This window comes from Ochotona curzoniae, unplaced genomic scaffold, assembly GCF_017591425.1.
Source record: "Ochotona curzoniae isolate NIBS_2020 unplaced genomic scaffold, NIBS_Ocur_1.0 contig_883, whole genome shotgun sequence".
Lineage (NCBI taxonomy): Eukaryota > Metazoa > Chordata > Mammalia > Lagomorpha > Ochotonidae > Ochotona > Ochotona curzoniae.
This window is the reverse complement of record NW_024466599.1, coordinates 16,634,949-16,658,120: the sequence shown is the minus strand read 5'-3', so window position 1 is coordinate 16,658,120 and position 23,172 is coordinate 16,634,949. Positions and strand designations below refer to the sequence as shown.

The 23,172-nt window shown below is 39.6% G+C and overlaps 1 protein-coding gene across 1 annotated transcript in view; it reads right to left on the bottom strand.

The window, feature by feature from the left end:
- Window positions 1-18,877, bottom strand: part of NCOA1 (nuclear receptor coactivator 1) — a 164,282-nt gene extending 145,405 nt beyond the window's left edge. The window contains exons 1-2 of the mRNA XM_040992920.1: window positions 18,333-18,877; window positions 4,913-5,048 (exon numbers count right to left, since the gene is read on the bottom strand). The gene's annotated coding sequence lies outside the window, so the exon portion shown is untranslated. The remainder of the gene's footprint in view (window positions 1-4,912; window positions 5,049-18,332) is intronic.
- Window positions 18,878-23,172: the final 4,295 nt, after the last annotated feature.

The following is a 23,172-nucleotide window of genomic DNA, read 5'->3' as shown; positions in this document are numbered from 1 at the left end:
GGCTATGTTTTGGAGAAAAGAAACTATCTCATCAATTGGTTACTCTGAAGTATCACTAGCACATTTCAAAAGAAGGTTGTTTTTTAAAAATTTTTTTAAATTTCATTTAATTTTAATTTATTTAATTTTAATTTTTAAAATTTTTTGTGTATTTCATACACACAATTCTAAGAAGACAATCATATCTCCATGTCCACTCCATCCTTTATAAAGAGTGTTTTTTAAAAATGAATCATCATGAACTCACAGCTAAAATGCTTGATGGAATTCATTATATTGCAGTAATGCTTAGTGATACTCAAACAAATCTCACCTTTGGCCAGCTAGAGTCCATGAAACACCTGAGTGTATTTCCACAACTCCTTTAGTGCTAGATAACTTTATTCCAAGATGTTCAAGACCCTGGTCTGGAATCAGACGAAGCCACAAACCAGTTTTCATATATATCTGGCTTCTTTCTTATTCTTTATTTCTATTAAATTAAAATTCCTTAATTATAAATCAGCCGTGTTACACAGTCTGGATATTATGATTGAACACAGACTTAAAAAATTATTGCAAGATTTCTTATTGAAGTCTACATCAACATTCCATTGAATCCCTTTGGAAAAAAAAAAAGCAAATCCTCCTCAAAGCTGGAAACTAAATGCCTCAATTCGAGAGACCAGAACAAAAAGACTCTAATTTACCCTCTGACTGTATTTTGCCTCTAGAAAGCATTTCTTCATGTTCTGTTTCAAAATTTGGATGCGGTTTTTAAACATGCACAATAAAAATGTTCTCTTCGATAAATGAATCAAGTGTAGAGAAATGATCAAACTATTAAGACTGAATTACTCTGTACTATAATTTAGACTTTCACAAAATCCTCATGTTTTAAGCTTAACACTAAAACCTGTGATATGGGGAGTAAAAAATTACAAGTTCAAACTATTTGAAATACTAGACCTATCTGATACATTGGGCTCCTGAATCATAGGACTGGCATTATCAGTAGTAAGCAAATATTCATTTTATTTTACTAAAAAAAACCAACAATGATCACGAAGACTTATTCTACACAAGCATACATCATTGTGAAAAAGCTGAATACTATTATTGTTGATCATTTTTTTCACAAAACTCTGAACAGATGTGGCTCTAATGCCCCAAAATGACTTATATCCACAATTTTTCCTCTTTGTTCAACACTGACCCTTGATCACATTCCTGAACATCAATTCTTTCTGAAAAGAATGAGATGTGAAATCAGTTTCTAGGGCAACCTCTTCTATTCAAAAAGCAATATAACCTTTCTGGGCAGTCAAGGAACCAAGGTACCTTTTTAAGGTAACTGCTTAACAAAAAACCACCACCAGCACTAACAGAGAAACAAAACAATAAAAACAAAGACCTCTTTTACTGTAACGCTTTTTCAGTGATATATAACAGCACACCTATAGCAAATGCTTGTATCCCTTCTCTGTATCAGTGTTCTCGCCCAAATGAAAAACAAAATATCCGCTAGCATGTGCACATGACAGTAATTGCTTTTCCAGATGGTATGCCTTTGATAAGGGATTTTTGCCAAAAGCTCATTTTACTTTCTCTCCAAGCATAATATTTGTCATTAACTTTGAAACTGGTTTTACAAGCTCTGCAGCAGCAGTCTGAATTGACCTGTTTTTTGCTCTAAGAAGGGTCCTTCTACTACATCAGTAGTACAGGCTTCTCTTAGAACAATATTCACTAATTTCATACTGAAAAGCATTATTTACATTACTTTACTTATTTATTTCCTTTTTCATCACAAGCCTTAAAATTACCTATTAAAAAAAGAGAGAGAGACTAAGCCATGTAAATTCACTTCCTTGGGAAGTATCAAATACAAGACTGAAAGCTTATGCAATTTTCATCACACCACTGAGAAAACTACAGCAAGGGAATACCCCCACACATCATGTTAAAATTTGTGTTCTAATGTTTAACTGAATTCAGGCAAAGCATTTTTTACCATTTAACTTAACAGAAACTGTAATACAGGACATATAATCTTACAAATGTTCCAGGGCTTTTTAATTCACTTTCTTCAAATATTGGTTTTGTTTTGTTCTAATTCTGCAAAAACAATAAAATCCTATAATTTCCAAATCTCAATCCTCTCAAAAGTAATTACAAAAAAATAATAATTCAACCTATTATATAGGGATGGGCACAACACTTCAGTCACGTGAGTCATCTGCCACCCATTTCAAGGGTGCCTGGGTTCTAGACCTGGCTCTGCTGACTTCAGCTTCCTGCTAAGGCACACTCGAGGGGGCAGCGGGGCTGGCTCCAGTAGTTGAGACCCTGGCACCACATGGGGAACCTCCACTCAGTATCTAGCTTATGGGCCCCTGAAGAGTGATTCAATGGATGGAACTCTGGCGTTCTGCCTTCCTCTGCATTAAATCCGGATTATGAAAGATTTTCAAACATGGGTTAATGGAATTCTTACTGTTCTTTATTTTCAAAAAGGAAAATGACAAATATGAACAGGGTGTAATCTGTGAACATTTGCAAAAGAGTGGGAAGATACAAGAAATTGTTGGAAATTACTAAAGAAAGAATTTAAGCAACCTGAATCAGATTATATAATACTTTCACAAGTAGAACTATAAATAGTTAATAATGACAACCAATTGTCAGCAAATGCAGTTGATCACAATTTGATTCTCTGATCTTCATTAAGGTTTGAATACAGACCCTGAACCATATTACCTAGAATGGGATTCTAAATTTTATGTGATCATTTTATAACTGCATATAAATGATGTAAGATGTATATAGTCTTCCTAGCCTGAGAGAGTAAACATTTTGAGTAACAGATGTCTTCAACTTTATTCATAATGAAGTTACAGAATTTATTTTCTTCACACAGCTAGAATCATTTTTTGCAAAGTTTGGATATTCCAGTAATGTCCTTAAATGAAATTATGAACAAATAAATTTCTAAAAAGTAAAACAGTTCTGGTAATAAGAAATTCTGTATTTACCAGTGATTATTACTTGATCCAAATCACACCAAAAAAGAGAAGTACAATAATCTGTCAGCTGGCAGAGAAGTCAAAGCGCATCATCAAAGCAACCTAACTCTTCCTCACCTGCTGCTTGATTGGACACAACTTTTCTTTAGAACTGCTCACTTACATGCTCCTCAAGGCAGTCTCGGGATTTACAGTATCATGAACTGTTTATTATTTTGTAATTATTTCTTTCTACATTCCTCTCCCCAAACAGAACAAAATAAAATTAAGAGTCCTAGTCATATAAACCTCAGCTTAAACCTCTACATTCTAGCAAGATGTTAATTTACAAACCTCTGTGACATATACAGAGAAACTTTGACGTGCTCTGTAAAATATTTTCCATATTTTCTGCCTAACTGGAAAACTTACTAAAATTAAAAAATATGTTAATGACAAAAAACAACATCCAATTCTATTCTGTTTGGAATTTACGTATATTTTAGAAAAGTCGAGAGAATTATTTCTGGTTTTATTTTTTTATTGCTGTTACATTTCTTGTTTGTTTTCATTTGTGTCACATAGTTTGTAAAGGGATTATCCACCCCGTGTTCTGCAGCACCCTTGACTCTTTAATTATATATTCTATTCTAGTCCAAAGGAGATCCAGCAGGGACAGCCTTTGAGCGGTAACTGCAATGTATCTTGGTGAAATAGAAAACTCTTCAGCAAGTTCAGCAGAAAAGGAGAAAAAAAATTTTAATCCTACAGTCAGGTCTTCAAAATCATGTGGGTAGATTCTGAGAGCTGAATTTCGTTGCTCATCTTGTGAGTCATGAGATAAGCAATTATTGCTATTGGCTTATTAGAGCTCTTCTAATATAGCTTACTAAGTATTCACTATATTTCTTATCACTGACCATCTTTTTTTTTTAAGATTTATTTATTTATTGGAAAGTTAGATATACAGAGAGGAGGAGAGACAGAGAGGAAGATCTTCCGTCCGATGATTCACTCCCCAAGTGACCACAACGGCCAGGATCCAGGAACTTGTTTGGGTCTCCCACAGTGGTGCAGGGTCCCAAGGCTTTGGGCCATCCTCGACTGCTTTCATAGGTCACAAGCAAGGAGCTGGATGGGAAGTGGAGCTGCTGGGATTAGAACCTGCACCCATGTGGGATCCCGGCGCGTTCAAGGTGAGGACTTTAAGCCGCTAGGCCACGCCACCGGACCCACTGACCATCTTTTCTAATTATCTTGGGAATATTTCCCTTTAAAATCTGGACACAGGTGGTGTGTTTACCTAAGAGGAGGGAGGGTGGAGACTTGTATAAAAGCTGACTACTCCTTTTCTGAAGCAGAGAGATACAAATGCAGAGTGAGAGCTCCCACCTGCTGATTCCCTCCAGAGATGCCTGCAAGGGCCAAGGCTAAGCTACCCTGAAGCCAGGAGTTGGGAACTCAATCCAGATCTCCCCTGTGGGTAGCAGAGACCCAATTACCTGAGCTCCAGTCTGGGGCATTTCAGGAACTGCAATAGCTGCAAGTTGGAATCAAGTCAAGATTTGAATCCAGGTACTCCAATATAAGATAGAGGTGATCTAACTGGCATCTTAGACAGCAGGCCAAACTCCTGCAGCTAAAAGCTAACTATTCTAATAAATACAAGGGTGCTTCAAAAAGTTTATGGAAAATGAAATTAAGCTAAGTCTGTGTGGGTGTGAAAAAAGCCTGCATACGTTGGGTCTCCAAAAACACTGTTTCTGCCTTTCAAAAATGTTTCGCTCCAAAATAAACTTTTGATCCCATTTTCCGTGAACTTCCTGAAGTGCACTCATAAGAATTTTTCCAGTTGCAAAACCTACATATAAAAACTAACATTATAAAATAAGTAGCAAGAGCTCAGTATAAAACTGTACTTGAAATACCTTTGAGTCAGTAGCAATTAGATGGGTTGGAACCTTCATCTGGAAACAACGGTCCCTACAGCATGATCTTGTCAGATGGTCCTTGATTGTATCCTTAGAGTCAGTTCCAGTTACATTTCCATTGGTATGAATAGACCTAAATGAAAAGAAAGACACATTTAGGCCACCGAGAACACTACACATTCTAGATACCATGGAGCACGACCGATGCCCTGTAAGCATACAGAGATGCTTACACAGAAGTGTCAACTGTCCAAGAAATGACGATTTTCATCTCGTTAGTACTATGGTTGAAAATTTAAGATTAAAGATATAATTGATCAATTACATACAGTTTACAAAAGACTGTCACTGACTTTAAGAAAAGGTTCAAATCCCCAAAGGAGCTATGCAGCAAACTGAAGCTTGTGTTTCTATCTGTCCTGTGCTTGGTATATTTTAACATGAACCACCTCCAACTGCATCACGTTGTTGTAATTAGTAAGTTTATCCCATTTATTGCCACATTTATTGCCATTATGTGTATATACCATATTTGTTTAAGCAGTTCATCAGTGGATGAACATTTGGGTTGTTTATTTCTTGACTAATGCAATAGTGCTGCAATAATTATGAAAATGCAAGTATTCCTTTGGCAGACTGGCCACACTTGGCTATATAGATCCAACATGAGGATTGCCAGATCACAGATACTCCTAAGTTTAGATTTTTGAGGAACTTCTATACTGTCTGCCACAACAGTTGGGCTATTTTACATTCCCACAAGTAGTGTGCAAGGGTTCCCATGTTCCCATTCTTCCATACTCCTACCAGCATTTGTTTTCTTTCATCATTTTAATATTGGCCAATCCAACTAGAGACATCTCAATTTTAAGACTTATTTATTTATTTGAAAGGGAGAGTGACAGAAAGAAAAACAAAATATCCTCCTTCTGCTGGTCACTCCCCAGACAGCCCCAACAGCCAACCAGATCTGGGCCAGACCTGGAGCCAAGAACTCCATCCTGGTCTCCCACACTGGTGGCAGGGGCCCAGGCATGGGACCGTCATCCACTGCCTGTCCAGGCACATCCACGGAAAGCTGTACAGGCAGCGGAGCAGTTGAGGTTCATACTGGCACTCCAATACAGAGTGTTAGCACCACAGGCAGTAGTTTTACCCAGTGCACCATACAGTCAAATGCATTTCTCTGATGATTAGTAATCTGAGCTTTTTCTGGCTTTCTCTGAGCTGTCTCTACTTTGTTGTCTTCTTTGCTGCACAGAAGTTCTTTAATTGATGAAATCCCATTTGGCCATTTTTGCTTTCATTTCTTGTGCTTCTGGGGTCTGGTACAAAAGAATTCTTCCCCATGCCAATGTTTCCCCTTATTTTGACTAAAAATTTCATAGTTTCAGTTCTTCATTTATGTCTTTAACCCACTTTAGCTGGTATTTGTACATGGTGAGAGATGGAGGTGGGGAGCTTAGTTTCAAGCATGTGAATATCCAGTTTTCCTAGCTCCACGGAAAGAATTATCCTTTTTCCAGTGCATGTTGTTTCTTACCACCTTCGTCAAGACCAGCTGGCTATAGTGTTTGGTTTATTCCTGAGGTCTCCATTCTCTTCTGCTGGTCTATATGCGTGCTTTGATGACAATGTCACCTTACTGTAATTATTATAGCTTTGAAATATATTTCAGGGCTGGCACAGTGGCTGAGCAAGCTAATCCTCTGCTTGAAGCACTGGTGCTGGTTCAAGTCCAAACTGGTCCACTTCCACTCCAACTCCCTGCTGATGGCTTGTTCCCAAGTGGAGGAAGACCCAATGTCTTGGGTTTCTGCACCCATTGTGAATGACCCAGAAGAAGGCTCTGGCTCCCAACTTCAGACTAACCCAGCTCCAGCAGCCATTTGGGAGTAAACTAGCAGAAGAAAGATCTCTTGGTATCTGTGTAACTTTGATTTTCAAGTAAAATAAGTAAATCTTTTTATTTTAAAAAATGAATACATTTTTCCATTTTAAAAATTATTATTTTATAATACAATTCCATAGGCTCTGAGATTTCCCTTCCCTCCTTGCCAACTACCCACCCCCACAAAAGAAAAACCATACACACACAGATTTCCCCCATGTCATTACTATAGCATAGTTCTTCATAAAGAGTCATAAGTTCATCTTGTGGGCATGGACAATGGCAAAGTCTAGCATCCTATTGTCAAGATATAGTAAACAGTTTCATTGGAAGTCCATTTTTGATCTCAAAGTAGAGATGCATACTACCTTGTATCCTCACATCTGGGTATGATACTTTTCATTACACAGTTACTACACATCCCCCTAATGAAAAGCCACAATGCAAAATCAACAACAGGAAGAATAGAAATTTATAATGCCATGAAGTTAAATAACAACAACAAAAAATTAAAATTAAATAATTCAAATAAAAATAATTTAAAAAAATAAGTTTTTTTAATTGAAAAGTCAGAATGACTATTGAATGACTAATGTAACACTGAAGAAAGAAAAAAAAAATCAAGAACCTTCTTGAAAAAGATGATCCTACTGTATGACCTATGAGTCAGTGAGGAATTTAATGAGAAAAAACTGTTTTGAAGAAATGAAAATAAAAATAAAAACATAAAATTTTATGATATAGTTTCTGGTTTCTGCTTATTTTTGTTGATGAGATGTGTCTCCTGTATGCAACAGATAGATGGGTTTTGTTTTTTGATCCTGTCTACTAATCCATGACATTTGATGAGTTTAAGCCATTTACATTCAGGGTCGATATGAATACATGGTAATTTGATCCTGTCATTTTAGCAATGGGTTGTTCGTTGTCTTAGTCTGCTGTTGTTATTTTACTGGGATGTTCTGCACATTTGCATTTGGTATTGATGGGTGCCATTCCTTTTCTCTATCAAGAAAACATCCTTTTGTTTTGTTTTGTTTTTTTAATTGAAAAGTCAGATATATAGAGAGGAGGAGAGACAGAGGGGAAGATCTTCCACCATTGATTCACACCCAACTGACAGCAATGGCTGGAACATTGACAATCTGAAGCCAGGATACTCTTCCGGGTCTCCACATGAGTGCAGGGCTGTCCTCGACTGCTTTCCCAGGCCACAAGCAGGGAGCTGATGGTGGTGTCGGTGTGGAGTTGTTTCCCCCCTTCTGTCCTGTCCTAGCAGTAGTATTATATTTTTGCCTGTGTTCTTAGCTCTCTCCCCCCCGGGGCAGAGGCTTTTTCCTTCTACCCCTACATTGGCTTTTTGCCAGCACCTTGCAGTGAGAGGTTTCTGTTCTTCCCCTAGTGGCTGGGGGCGTTTTTCTATGTCAGAGTAGCTGGAGCATCATGCAGGCTCCACGGCCATGCTGGACACCTGCTGCACACTGCCCTCCTGCCACAAGGCTCTCTGTTTCCTTGTCAGCACCCATTCGAGGCACGTGGAGGATCTTGGATTGAGTGGAATTGTTCCTTGTGCCTGGTCTCTCCTCTTGTATTCAGATTGACTTACTAACTCATCCTGATTTTTAAGAATTTGTTAAAAGTTTAGCTGACCTCTTCATCTGCTATTGTACAGTGGCCACTTCTTTTTCCATGACCTAACAAAGGTGACCTATTTTGTGTGCATAACACTCTAAGGTAGAATTTCATGAAATGCACTGGATTAGAATGGAATTTACTTGGTTGCCTTGTGATTTCGACTCTTTGTCAGATCGAGGGAAATTTTGAGTTTTATAGATAGTTTTTTAAAATTTTCAGTAGGGTGAGAACTGTGTTCTCCTGTGTTCTGCATTCCCCGTGGAAGCGCAGTGGCGGGGCATTCTTGACAAGGTGTGCCGCTTCAGGCTTCTGTTGGTGCCGACCCGTCTTTCATCTTTTCCTTTCATGTATCTCTTGAACACTTCATCATCCAGGATTCTACTGAAGGGGCTACTTTGTTCAGCAAGCCTTCCCGATTCCACTAAGTCCAATAAAATGTTTCTTGATCTTATTTCTTTAATTTTTTTTTTTTTTGCAGGCCAGTTGCAACTCTCAGAGAGGTTGAGCAGCCACAATCTGATAACTGTCCTATTTTCAGAAGTTGGCACTGCAGTGGTTTGATGCATCTTAGATAGGAACATATAGCAAGCTAGAGATCAAATATAAGCCGCCGTACAAGGAAGCTCATTTGTGTTAACTAAGTAAAAAAAAATTTTTTTGAAATTCTATCACATAGGCTTCCTGGATCCTGGCTTCTTGCTTGTTTAAGATCCCTACTGCCATATCCTTAGCTGGAGGTAATTCTTTTTTTTTTTTCAATATTAATTTTTTTTAATTGGGAAGTCAGATGTACAGAGAAGAGGAGAGGCAGAGAGGAAGATCTTCTGTCAGCTGATTCACTCACCAAGACATGGCAGAGCCAGACATCCACAGCATCCACTGGCAAGTGCCAGGACTGGGTACAAGTCATGTCAGGCCAGATCACAGTATCCCCTGGCAAGCGCAAGATTCGGAGCTGGGATTGGGCCTAGTAAGAACACTATGGGCACTCCTCTGCCTAGCTGTAGCACCCACTGGTGAGCATGAGAGCCAGGCAGGGCAAGGCAACAGCACCTGCAGCATGCATGTGGGGTGGGTCTGGGGGTAGGCTGAGCTAAGCCAAGCCACAGCACCCACAGGTGTGTACAACAAATGAAGGGGATAAGGGACTAGTCTCCTGCACATGCTGGCATGATCAGGAACCAGAGCTAGGGACTAAGGAAAAAAAATAAACAACATAAATGGCATGCTCAAGTTAAATTTTCTAAGATCTATGGCAAGAATGGATCTTATATTTGTAAAATTGTGAGAAAGGAAAAAAAAATCATGTTAGTTTTTCGATCTCACTTCAAATTGCAAGTTACAATCATCATGATTAAGTAGTCATGAGGGAAACAGCATTAACTTTGTTTTGCACATATAGAAAAACAAACAAAAAAACAGAAGTCAGTATATTCCCCAGCTTCAGGCACCCACTGTGGGTCTTGAAACATGTCCCAGTGGATAAGAGGTAGGGGATGGTGAGGGGACAGCTGTACCTACAAGCTCTAGAGATGTCCTCATCTTATTCCTGATATAAGTAATTTGTAGCTTCTCTCACACACACACTCTCTCTCTTTTTAAAAATTTATATGAAAGGAAGAGGGAGAATAAATGAATCATAGTGAGATTTCTCACCTGCTAGTTAATTTGCTAAATGCCTGCAACAACCAAGGCTGGTGGCCAAAGCCAGAAACTACAGTCAGGTCTCCATGTGATGGCAGAAACCCAAGTACCTGACGTGTCGCCTGATGTCTTTCATGGTACACATGAGCAGGAGCCAAAACTGGACGCGGAACCAGGACTTCAGCCCAGACAGTATGACATAGGATGCGCCATTCCAAGAAGCACCTTAACCAATGAATCAAACACCTGCCTGCCTCCCTTTTATTCTTGAATACCAGGATGAGAAGTCTATTCAATTTCACTGAAATTTTCTAACAATTAGTTAATGAAAAGTGAAAGTATGAATAAGAAGTATTTATTAAAAGGAAAATAAGGGGGAATAGCGTGAACAACCTTGTGGTAATAAATTCCACAACTTAGATAACAATAACAATTCATTGAAAGTTTAAAGATAAACTGCAGGTTCTCTCAAGAAGAAATCAGATGACAATAGTTCCTGATAATATAAGGACTAAGGATCTTTAGTTCAAGTTTTAAAGCATTCCCACGAACCAAATTTCATGACAAATGGCTTCCTTGGTGAATTCCACCAAACATCTAAATAAGAAGCCAAACTAACGTTACAACATCCTTCCAGAAACACATAAGGAGAAAACACTTCTCAACTCAGTTTCTGAGGGGAGCTTTACCTTGATAAGCAAGATCACACCAATAAGAACAATAAGAGGAACAAACCACAGACCATCATCCTTTCAGGAACACACATGGAAGGCACGCCTCGCTTCATCAATTAAATCTAGCACTGCATAGCAAGGGATATGTATCACGGCCAGACAAAACTTGTCTTAGGAATACAGTGAGGGGTTCAAATACAGGGGAATAAAAAACCCACCAATGAAATTCACACTGTAAATAGACTGAAAAGATGATCTTAACTAATGCAAAAAAAAGTGCATTTAAAGAAAACAAAATAGCACTCATGTTTCAATCTCCAGAAAACTAGGAACAGAAGGGACCATCCTCAACCTAGGACATGAATCTACAACAAATGCACAGCCGCCATGATGAAGAAAAATAAGAATGTCTGATCTCACCATTCCTGTTCAACACAGTACTCTATCAATACTATCAGCACAATGAGGAAAGAAAACAAAATGGAAGCCTAGAGATACAAAGAGAAAGAACAAAACTTTTTTCACAAATGATAGGATTATTCACATTGAATATCCTAAAGGATTACTACACTAAAACTAGTAAGCGGATCCAACAACATTACAGGATTAAAGGCCAACATGCAATGTAATTGGATCTCTATGTGACAGTAGTGAGAATTTAGAAATACATGTACAAAAAGTAGCAATTAGCCTTAAAAATACTATAAATTTAACAAAATGAATGGAAAATTTGGGTTAAAAATTTTTAAATGATGCAGTTCCATAGGCTTAGGGATTTCCTCTTAAATGGAAGATCTGCACGGTGGAAAATGTAGAACAGCCAGGCCTGGCACAGTGGCGCAGTGGTTAAAGTCCTTGCCTTGCACACCCGGGATCCCACATGGGCGCCAGTTCTAACCCCGGCAGCCCCGCTTCTCATCCAGCTCCCTGTCTGTGGCTTGGGAAAGCAGTCGAGGACGACCCAAGGCTTTAGGACCCTGCACCCACGTGGGAGACCCGGAAGAAGTTCCTGGATCCTGGCTTCGGATCGGCATAGCATCGGTCGTTGCACTCACTTGGGGAGTGAATCATGGGACGGAAGATCTTCCTCTCTGTCTCTCCTCTCTGTATATCCACCTTTCCAATAAAAAAAATAAATAAAATAAATCTTTTTAAAAAAAGAAAATGTAGAACAGCCAATGAAAAATCATTAACTTCAATAAATAGAAATATACCACTTTCAGAGATCAGGTCAATGTGTTGAAATGCCTACTCCCTAGTTAACTGATAGAATTATCACAAAATTTCAATTAAAAACCCAGTAGGTTTTGCTTCTTTAATTGTCAAAACCAGATAAATTAATTCTAAAACTTGTATTTAAATGGCAAGGACCTAGCATAATCTAAACAATTCTGAAAAAGAACAAAATTATGAGGGTTGTTAAGGCTTTCTACTAAGCTGTGTTAGGAGACTGATTCTGGCAGTAAGGGTGACCTAAGAACAGAGGGCACAGTCCAGAAACAAATTTATAAATTCATCGCCAGTTGATTTTCACAGTATCAGGGTAATTAAACAGGAAAAGAACTGTCTTTGCAACAAATTGTACTAGAAAGACTAGCAATACATATACCAAAACAAAACCTTAATCCTGAATCCATCCGTCACATATTAAACAAAAATTAATAGATGTAAATATAAATAGTACAAACTATGACACTTGCAAGTTCTACAGAGAAACAGAGGAGGAAATCTTTGGGCCTCTAGGTCCACCCAGAGGCAACCTCGGCCTGCAAAGCAGCAGCAGGCGCGCCTTCAGCACCACGAGCCTCAGCCTGTTGCTCAACCGCTCACCTCTGCCACTGTAGCACAAGCGCAGCTGCAGACACCACATGAGCAAGCTGTCTGGGTTCAAGTAACTCTTTATTTACCAACACACTAGTGCACTTAATCAAGTCACAGTTTGCCAAGCCCTGAATAAGAATCTTTACAATAACATAAAAAGCATGGACCAGTAAAATAAAATGAATAAGCAACACTTAACAAAATTTAAATTTCCAGGGCCAGTATTGCAGTACAGCAGGCTTTGTGGCATGCTGTGCACTCGTTCCATCCTGGAGTGCCAGTTCAAGCTCCAGCTACTCCACTTACAATCCAACATTCTAGCTAACATCGAATGATGGTCCCAGGTGCCTGGGCTCCTCCTCCCTGTGTGGGAGAACTGATGGAGTCTCTGGCTCCTGACTTCAGTCTGGCCCAGACCTGGCTGTGGGATTATTTAGAGAATGAACCACAGTTGGAAGGACTCTTTCCTTCTCTGAATTCTATATTTTGAATTAAATAAGTATTTAAAATTAAATAAGTATTTAAAATTAAATAAGTATTTTTTAAAACAAATAATTGGAATGTGTCTGCAAGCCTTCCAATTACAGGATACTATGACAAAGCAGCTACTTTTCATTATATAGTTCCAATTGCTAAGCAAAGATATTCCTGGATATTTTCAGCTAATATAAGACATACATTAATGCAAAATAAATTCACAAAGAAGGACAACATAAAAGAGTTTTAGAGGCCTCCATTACCCCCAATTTTTTTTTCTTTGAAATTAAGGTAGTAATCTCTATTTATGATTAAAAACCTGGTTTCTAAAAAATCTTTACAAGTTAAAATAAGGGGTAAACAGCACTAATCATAATAAAATCAAAAACACTGGTATGGCCACAAACTCTCATTCCAAGCCAGCTGTCTTCAAATCCTTCCCTTCTGGCATGCATGGACAGGTTACTCCACCAGAGAAGGAACTTTTGTTTCCCATTGGTGTGAATAACTGCTGGCCTCGTGACAGACAGGCTTTGACCAACAGGAGGTAGGAACATCACACCCTGAAACTTCAGAGAATCAGCAGCTTCCCCTTTCTCCCTCTTGGAAGCCAAAGCCATATCAGAAATGCAGTGGACAGCCCATGGAGGCACCACAAAAGGTCAGACACATGAAAGAGCGTTAGCCTGCCCAGCCTAGACAAGCGAGCGACCTGAGCTGATGCAGAGAGCAGAAGAACCTCCTAGTCAACCCCTGGACAGATTCCTGACCCAAACAATTGTACAAATACTAAATCGTTACTTTAAACTGCAAAGTTTGATTTGTTCTGCAGCAATAGGCAACTGAAACAGAGACCATTAAGCTCATGGTATCAGTAAATTATGAATACTGTCAAATTTGGGTCAAGTTTTTTTTATATACATTTCCATTTTCTGATAAGAATAAAACATGCAAATTAGGTCTCTGAACTGTATGCACTTGTACAAAGAATAATGAACCTAGTGAGCCACAGTTTCAAATATAATTTTAGAAAAGCCACATCCTTCAAATGATTTTTCTACAAAAAGATTCTATACAGACAGATGACACTCATTAAATCAGAACTCACACCGACATTTTCATGTCAGGGGAGATGGAGATGACATGGCCTTGATAATGCTTTTCTCTGAAGACTTAACATAAGAAATAGACGAATGCATAATTAAGATATTCATTAGACTGTCTTCCTTGTATCTGACACCTTATGTGAACTTTTGATAGACACTAAATGGCTGTCAGTTAGTGATTAAGTCTTTCTAGTAAGAACACACAGTAATGTTAGAGCCGTGTCATTTAGGAGCCTCCAAATCTGCTTCTGCCTAGACCTGCTCACGGAGATTCCCAATATTTTCTTTAATGCTACATCCCATGAAAACACCTTGATCCTTAACTTATGTCCTGTTTTTTAAGCAGGATCCACACAAACACCTACTTCCTCTTGGTCACTATGGACAGCCCACACTGGAGACAGGGTGAGCATTAAGGCCCACCTCCTTAAGGGAATGTGTGTCTGCATTAATCATTCACAATTCTTCTCTACAAGATGAACTGGTGCACACACTTATTTATTCAATCCCTTGTTTTAGTCATTATGGGCATGGGGATATGTAACGACTGGAATTTCACTATTACATTACTGATTTTATTGGCCGAACTGTTCCAGTTTTGGTCACTGTATACTTTATCAGATTGGCTCTTGAACTCCTTTGCCAAGCCCCCATCCTTTTGCATTTTTAGTATTTTGTTCCTTTTTGGCATTACAAAATACTGTAGCTCATCTTACACATTCCCTGCCCTAACCCTCAAATCAGCTATTTTCCACAGAGACTTGGTTTTATGTGTTGGGGAATGGCATCTGCCATCGAGATGTGAGTGTTGGATCTACTCACACTCCCAGGTTGTCACTGCTTCCAGGCTCACTGCAGCCTTCCTCTGCCCATGGAGATCTGCAATCCAAAATGAAATCTCTTCCAAAAGGTATGTTTAATGGTAGTCTTTCAAATGAATTTTACTAATTATATTATTCTAAAGAGCATTTCCTTGGGTACTTCCCTTGAGAAAATGCACAAAGGTGGAATAATATCTGAAACCCAGTCTGTCTGAAATCTCCCTCCCGCCTCTGTGTGTCAATGACAGTGTGGTGAAGAATAAAGCTCTGAAGGTACCTTCTTACACAGCCTTGAAAAGACCAATGTCACTTCTAACAGCAGTTCCCAGACTCCCAGGCTATGTAAGTGGTGAGGTTTTCACTAGCCCTAAATCAAATAAATAACAAAGTGTTGGTGTTATTTAAAATAAAGCAAAAATGGGAATACCTGATGATCTATGCTACTCATACAAATTTTCTATTAGAATTTTACTAGATCATGGAATCAAAACCCTAGAATTCTCCACTGTAGTATTTTTCACTAAATAGAAGACTAAAATCTAACCTAGTTATGTTTGCCTTGCAAATCACTTGTTTTTTCCACCAAAATACTCACAGTATTGGCTCTTATTCTTGAACATCAGAAATGCAACTGGTTCATTCACTATCGCATTCATTTTCTGAGTACTGCTAAACGTATGAGTGAATAGCAACATTTTCAACTTTTTGAGTATTTCTGACGACTCATAAGTTACCTCAGTTCCTTCCATCTCAAATAGCCAATTTATCTACACTGGACCTCTTCGATCTATCTACTATATCTTATCTCTTTTTTACAATAAATTCCAACATAATCGTATAATAACTCTAGAGCAGCATTTGAAGTAGCCTTCTGATTCTCCAGTTTTCTGGGAGTGTTTCTATCCACATTTATGTGATGATGACTTTGCTCTCCAGAAGCTTTCCTCTATTCAAGCACCCTTTTCTCATAAGAATCCCCTCTTAAATTTCACTGGGCCTAAAAATTTGAATTATTTATATCTGATGCAACGTAAAACTGTTTCACAAATAGGTACCTACTGTGAAAACTCAACTTCTTCCTCCTTCTCAATTGCTAAGTCATCTCTTAGGATTTTCTGCTTCCTCACACCTACTAGTAGGACAACCATGATCTTCCAAAATCAGAAGGCAAGAAAGGCTTTCCACATTAGATCTGTCAGAGTATTCTTCAAAAAAAAACCTCCTCCTCTTAAAAAAAAAAAGTATTACTTTTTTATTTGAAAGGCAGATATATGAAGAGAAGGAGACAGAGTTCCATCAGTTCACTCCCCAAATGGCTGTAATGACCAGAGTTCAGCTGAACTAAAGCTTGGAGCCAGGAGCTTGTTCCAGGTCTCCCACATGGGTGCAGGGGCCAAGAACGTGAGCTATCCTCTGCTGTTTTCCCAGGCCATAAACTGGGAACTCAACTCAAGTGGAGCAGCCAAGACTGAAACCAGAGTCCATATAGGATACAGGCACTACAGACAGAAGCTTATCCTACTGTGCCAGGGTGCCACCCCCAGAAAACCTCCCTGTTACTTAAGAGCAGGAAAGCCAGAAATCAGCTAGGGCCACAATCCTTCTCCATCTGTGGAAAGGAGGCTGCTAAAGCTAGTCCTTCTTTCCTAGACCTGCAAAAGAAATACTGTTAAGCTTAGCCTTAGTAATAGCCCTAATGCAAGCAGCCCATTAGTCCTCTGTGTCACCAAGCACTTGGATCAATTACACATGAACACCTGTGGTTTCTAGAAAACAGAGGCACTTGCTGTTCAGTCAAATAAGAGATCCATAAGAAGGCAGTTCAGGATAATTAGAAACTCTATAGTCACCATGAACCCTTCATTTTACCTTTTTACTATCTTTACTGACCTCAGATGATCCCATGTGGGTGCCAGTTCTAATCACAGTGGTCCCATTTCTCATCCAGCTCCCTGCTTGTGGCCTGGGAAAGCAGTTAGGACGGCCCAAAGCCTTGGGACCCTGCACCCACGTAGGAGACCTAGAAGAGGCTCTGGACTTCTAGCTTTGGCTCGGTGGTTTTTTGGGGAGTGACTCAGCAGATGGAAGGTCCTTCTCTTTGTTTCTCCTTTTCTCTGTATATCTGGCTTTCCAATAAAAATAAAATAAATCTTTAAAAAAAAAAAACTTAAAAGAAAAGGAACAACTGGTCCTGGGAACTGAACCGGAGCCCATATGGAATGGGCAGGAGAAGGCTGACCCTGGCATATGTTTGATTTTAATTCTGAATATTGTAAGAGAGACATTGACTGACTGGAGAGGATAAGACTGGTGTGAGTTGGACTGTTGGTTGTCTACCAAAGATCTAGTCTGTTTCTCTCTTACTGATGTAACTGATACATTGTGGTTCGATCATTGAAGCTAGAAATATATAAAATCATTTTTAGAGGCTGTAAACAAAAGTCTTTAGGTAGATTTCCACAAAAGCTTTTTAAAGGAGGTGGACTGATTCGGAGAGTCTCGGAGCTCTTGTGCACCTCTCCTTTCTTCAGCCCATGACATTCTGGTAATCACTCCGGCTCTGGCCACTGCAGCCATTTGAGAAGTGAACCAACAGATAAAGAACTGTCTTTCCCTCTTCCTATAATTCTTTCAAGAGAAATAAATCTTTTTTAAAAATCAAATGTATGTCACACACATTTTCTCTGAGGTGGAATAGTTAATTATTCCTGTGGTGAGGACATAAAGCTTCAATTAATGCATCTAAAGACTGAGTTTTCCCATATGTCATATCATACTGCTAATCTAAAGCACACACTTCTTTGCAAGAAATTATTACTTAAAAAGATTCCTCTGTGCTACGTTTGTGTGGCTAATTCTCAGGGACTCTTAATCGAGCATTTTTAGAGTGACAATATGGTCAAGCTGAAGATTCAGAGCAAATTCTGGACCTAGAGAGTGTGCTATCACATGAACGGATAAACAAGTACTTGTACACATGAACAGATGTATAACATTGCAACAGCACAGGAAACTTTCCAGAACATACGTGCTACAAAAGCATAAAGAAAAATACATGGAAGAAGGTTAGAGGTTAAATACAATGGAAGAAGACCTGACAATGTGGGAAAAAGGTAAGAAACCAACAGAGAAAGAGGCTGGAGGAAACAGGACCGACAGAACAGCATGCTCCCTTTACCCTCCATGCCATCCCTAACCCAGTTGCCACAGCTGTCACTCCTCTACAGATACAAGAGTCTGCAGAACATGCTCACTCCCCACCACCTTACCTTCCATTATTTTCAACACACTGCAATCTGCTTCTGCTTAAAGCCCTTCTTAATTGCCAAGTCACCACTCAACCCTTACCTATCCTTACTTCTGTGGCTTCCACGATTCATCACTCACTGTTCCCTTCCTTTCTTGTGCTGGATACTCTTCTCCTACCTGCCTCTCAAAGGCTGGACATCCCCTGGTTTCGCAGTCTGCAAACTCTCCCTAAGAAACCTAACCTGTGAACATGAGACCAAGTACCATTATCACTCTCTTAAGATTTCCAAATTTTGCGCAAGTCCAAACATTTGCATTTAAACTCCATATAACCACTAGCATAACAGACTATATCACTTCTCTGAATAGTTCTCAAGCATCTAAATGTCAACATGTCCAACCAAAGTAATAGTCCTCAAAAACTGCTTCTCCTTTTGAATTTACTACCATGGCTTCCAGCAATATTAACTCTATTCCACCAATCAAGCTACCACTTGCAAGACCCCTATTCCATACTTAGAGTACCAGTTTGAGTCCCAGCTGCTCTGCTTTCCAGCAAGCTTGCTACTAATACACGTGACAGGACAGTGGAAGATGGGCTCCTGTTGCCCACATGGGAGACTGAGATGGAGTCCTGTCCTTGGCTTCAGCCTGATCCAGACCTGACTGTTACAGCCATTTGGGAAGTGGCCCAGTAGATGGAAGATTGATTTTTCTCTCGCTCCCTCTTGAACTTCTTTCCCCACCCTCCCATAACTATAATATATAACAAAGTACATAAACTAGAGCTAAAAAAAAAAAAAAAAAAGAAAGAAACTTAAGAATATTCTATAATCTCAGGCCCGGCACAACAGCGTAGTGGTTAAAGTCCTCGCCTTGCACGCCCTGGGATCCCATATGGGTGCCGGTTCTAATCCTGGCAGCCCTGCTTCCCATCCAGCTCCCTGCTTGTGGCCTGGGAAAGCAGTTGAGGATGGCTCAAAACCCTTGGGACCCTGTACTCACGTGAGAGACCCAGAAGAGCTCCTGGCTCCTGGTTTCAGATTGGCTCAGCTCCAGCTGTTGTGGCCATTTGGGGAGTGAACCATTGGACGGAAGATTTTCCTCTCTGTCTCTCCTCCTCTCTGTATATCCACCTTTCCAATAAAAATAAATAAATCTTTTTAAAAAAGAATATTCTATCAGTCATTCTCATCAGTCATCCTTATATTCAATTGATATTCTTAATTCCACATTTCTTTCATTATTTTTTTTTTCCTGTATCCAAGGGAAGAAATAGAGGGAAAAGCCCCAGGCAGCCTCCCACCCCTCCCAGGTCCCCGATGTGAGGCATGTTCTGATGGTCCTGCTCAAGCAGTTTTGATAATTCAACAGTTCTGAATTGCTGCCAATCCTGCCATTCCAAGCAAGATGAAATCTCTTCAGAATCTACTGGCTGACATAGTCTCTTCATGATTGGGGTTCTCAGATCAGCAGTTCAGTTGGAGGGATCCCCAGAGAAATTTCGTCTGAGGTGATCCCAGACCTGATTCTTGTGCGTGCATGCCAGTACAGGGTCCGGCGCAGTCTGTTGCCCCAATCAGCTAATGTACATATTGGTGGTTGCAATTGCTGGGTCAGTTCTGTTTCCAGCACTGTCTTTCACATGAACCAATGGGTTTTGCAGTCCAGCCCAATCCTGCCCACCACACACTTGGCCCTCACGCAAATCAGTGGGAGCTGCAGCCTAGTCGGGGTGACTCCCATAACCCCCACCAGGCTTTCTAACATCCCTTGTATTTGTTTCATCAGATGTATCCCAATTTTTACTATCGTAGCGCAAGATCTCACTGCATGACTGATCACTACAAAAAGGCTAGCTTTGCCTGCAACTAACATGCATCTCTAATCCACTCACAATGGCACAAAAATATTCCATTTCACAACCATATTTTTCAACCTCCAGATCTCTAATTCATTCCTTTTAATAATGTCTCTTTCTGTTTTCTAACTACTTGCTTTTGTGAAGGTTACAATAAATTCCCTAGTTGTCTAAAATTATTAACTACACTTAGTACAGAGCTCTGTTTTAGCAATTTAACTTAACCCTAGGTTCTGTTGGCTCTCTTTTATGGTGCTGGCTTTCCTGAAACACTTGGAGATCCTTATCTTGGCACTCCAGATTCTGTTCCAGGCTGTTCACTTGGAGAACAATACTCAGTTCACAATAGAGGGCAAGCAGAATTTGCCACCAGGTGGGATCCTCAGTGCCTGGCCTTCTAAACACGAACATTCCAGTGTAGCAGAACCATTCCTACATGCAGCTCATTCAGCAACCCAGATCTTTTACTCGGCCCTGTATTTGTGTAACTGGTATTAGAAAATACACACAAATCCAGATACCTTCATCTTTATCTTCCTACAACCTAAAACAAGCCAAAATCTCGTACTATATAAATGAGTGAGTATAAACAGAACTGAATGACTCAGGAAGAGGAAGTTTCGAGCTCACATGAACTGGCTTTTAAAGTCATTTAGCTTTTTCTTCTGAGAGACAAAAGGGTGAGAAAGTATATGAAGTTGGAGGTGATGAGGAAGGCATAAAATTTATATAGCCATAGACTTTGTAAGCTGTAAAAGTTTTTTCTTTCTTTAAAAAAATCACATCCATACCTTCATGTTACAGGCTAAAGAACTGCGTCCTGGCTTGGGCTCAGAACTTTGGACAGTCTCAGGTCTTTGATTTCCATTCCAAAGTTCAATTTCACTGATTATTCTAACATGGTTAATGTCTTCAGAGGCCTTGATAAGTCCTATATCATTTTAATTGCTTGAAATGAAAGTTCTCCCAGTATACACAATCACCCAAGTCCCAGTTCCTGAGCTTGGTGCCAGGACTTGCTGTGAATATGACTGTTCGCACCAGGGAAGGAAAGGTGAAAGCAGCAATCACACCAGATATTTATTTCACCAAATGACCAAATCATTGCATACAAATGTAACACTTGTTCTTTTCTTTGCATATAGTCTGTAATTTCATCTGACAAACCAAACCAACATCTGCAAACATGCAAAGAAGGAAAATAAATGTGTTTGTTTCTGCTAGTGGGTCATCCCTTTCTCCTAATCTAGAAACAAAAGACAGCAAAGATATACAACTGCAACCAAAATATAACTTTACTAGGGTAGTTTTCAACTGAGCTGTCCAACACAGCCATTCTAAATAGTACTGTACTATACCACTTAAGAGATACAGGATCATTTTTTATTACAAGGCTATAATACTGTGATACAGGGCAGTAAAGAAATTGTATAAAAATTCCCACAAGACTTTGGCCACATAGCAATCAACTTCCTTTCAAAGATGCCTTCTATTTTAAATATTCATAAATACATTTTCCTCTCCTCACTCTCAAGACATTTCTTAGTCTCTCCCTTGTCTACAAGCACATAACAGATTTGCAAAGATCCTATAAGCCTAGCCTAAATATATATGCACTCTGGACCGGGCCATTTTAAAGGAAGTACTAAGCAAAATAAAAGGAAAACGTAAACTAAGTTAGCCTGAGACAGAGTGGCTGGATTGACACTGCAAGTTCTTTATGATGTTTAATTTGCATACAGATGATGCACTTCTGGGTATATAAAAATAAAAGCCAGCCAGATGAAGAATAATGAAAGGTTGGATGCTGTGATTGAACGGCCACATGGAAAGTCAGCATCCCATGTTGGAAGGCTGGGTTCAAGCCCTGGCCACTCTGCTTCCAATTCAACTTCCTGGGAAAGTGAGAAGTAGCAGCAGATGGAGCAAGTAGCTGTGTCCCTGCCACCACGTAAGAAAACTGTGTCCTCACTACATTTTAATGTTTACTTCATTTCTTTGAAAGACAGAGTTACTGAGAGAAGATTGGCACTCTGTTAGTTCATTCCCCAAATGACTACAACAGCCAGGGCTGGACCAGGCCAAAGCCAGGAGCTTCAGCCAATGCTTTTCCAGGCCCATTAACAGGGAACTGGATCAGAAGCGAAACACTTGGGATTCAAACCAGCAACTATGTGGAAAGCTGGCACTGCAGATGGTGGCATTACCTGATATACCACAATGTCAACCCCTTTTTAGTATATTTTTTTTAATTTTATTGAAAGAAAGGCAGAGTTACAAAGATGAAAGATCGAGATAGATATCTTTCTCTTGCCCACTCTCTCTAACTTTGACATAAACAAACAAGTCTTAGGGGAAAAGAGGAAAAATGAAAAAAGGATTCATAAGCTACCAGAAAGACAAGATGAAAAAAAGGCAAAAATGTGAAACACAGGGTCCAGTGTGGTAGCATAATGGCTAAAGTCCTCACTTTGCACAAGCTGGGATCCTATATGGGCGCCAGTTCTAATCCCAGTGGCCCTGCTTCCCATCCAGCTCCCTGTTCGTGGCCTGTGAAAGCAGTCAAGGACCACCCAAAGTCTTGGGACCCTGGACATGTGTGGGAGACCAGGAAGAGGCTCCTAGCTCCTGGCTTTGGATTGGCACAGCTCCAGCTGTTGTGGTCACTTGGGGAGTGAATCAGCAGACCAAGATCTTCCTCTCTGTCTCTCCTCCTCTCTGTATATGACTCCCCGTTTCCCGCAAAAGATCTTTAAAAAAAAAAAATCTGCAACACAGATCTAGGGCCATATTCTTTAAGTAGTAGGAAAAAAAAGAAAAAATTGTTCTGCTCATCAGATGGGTCCTTATCTCCCAAAATAAGAACCTCTGATCAGAGGGGGGAAAAAATCCAGAACTACTATTCGTAACAAAGATACTCTTAAGAAGTTCACAACACAAACAGGAAGGTGAATGTATTCATTAAATCAGTGATCTTTTCAAGATCTTAAAGATAAACGCCATTTTTGGCCAAAATCAAAACTGTACTGAATAGCTTTTGTCCAAGACTCCTTTAAGGTAACCTACTCACTGCTAGCA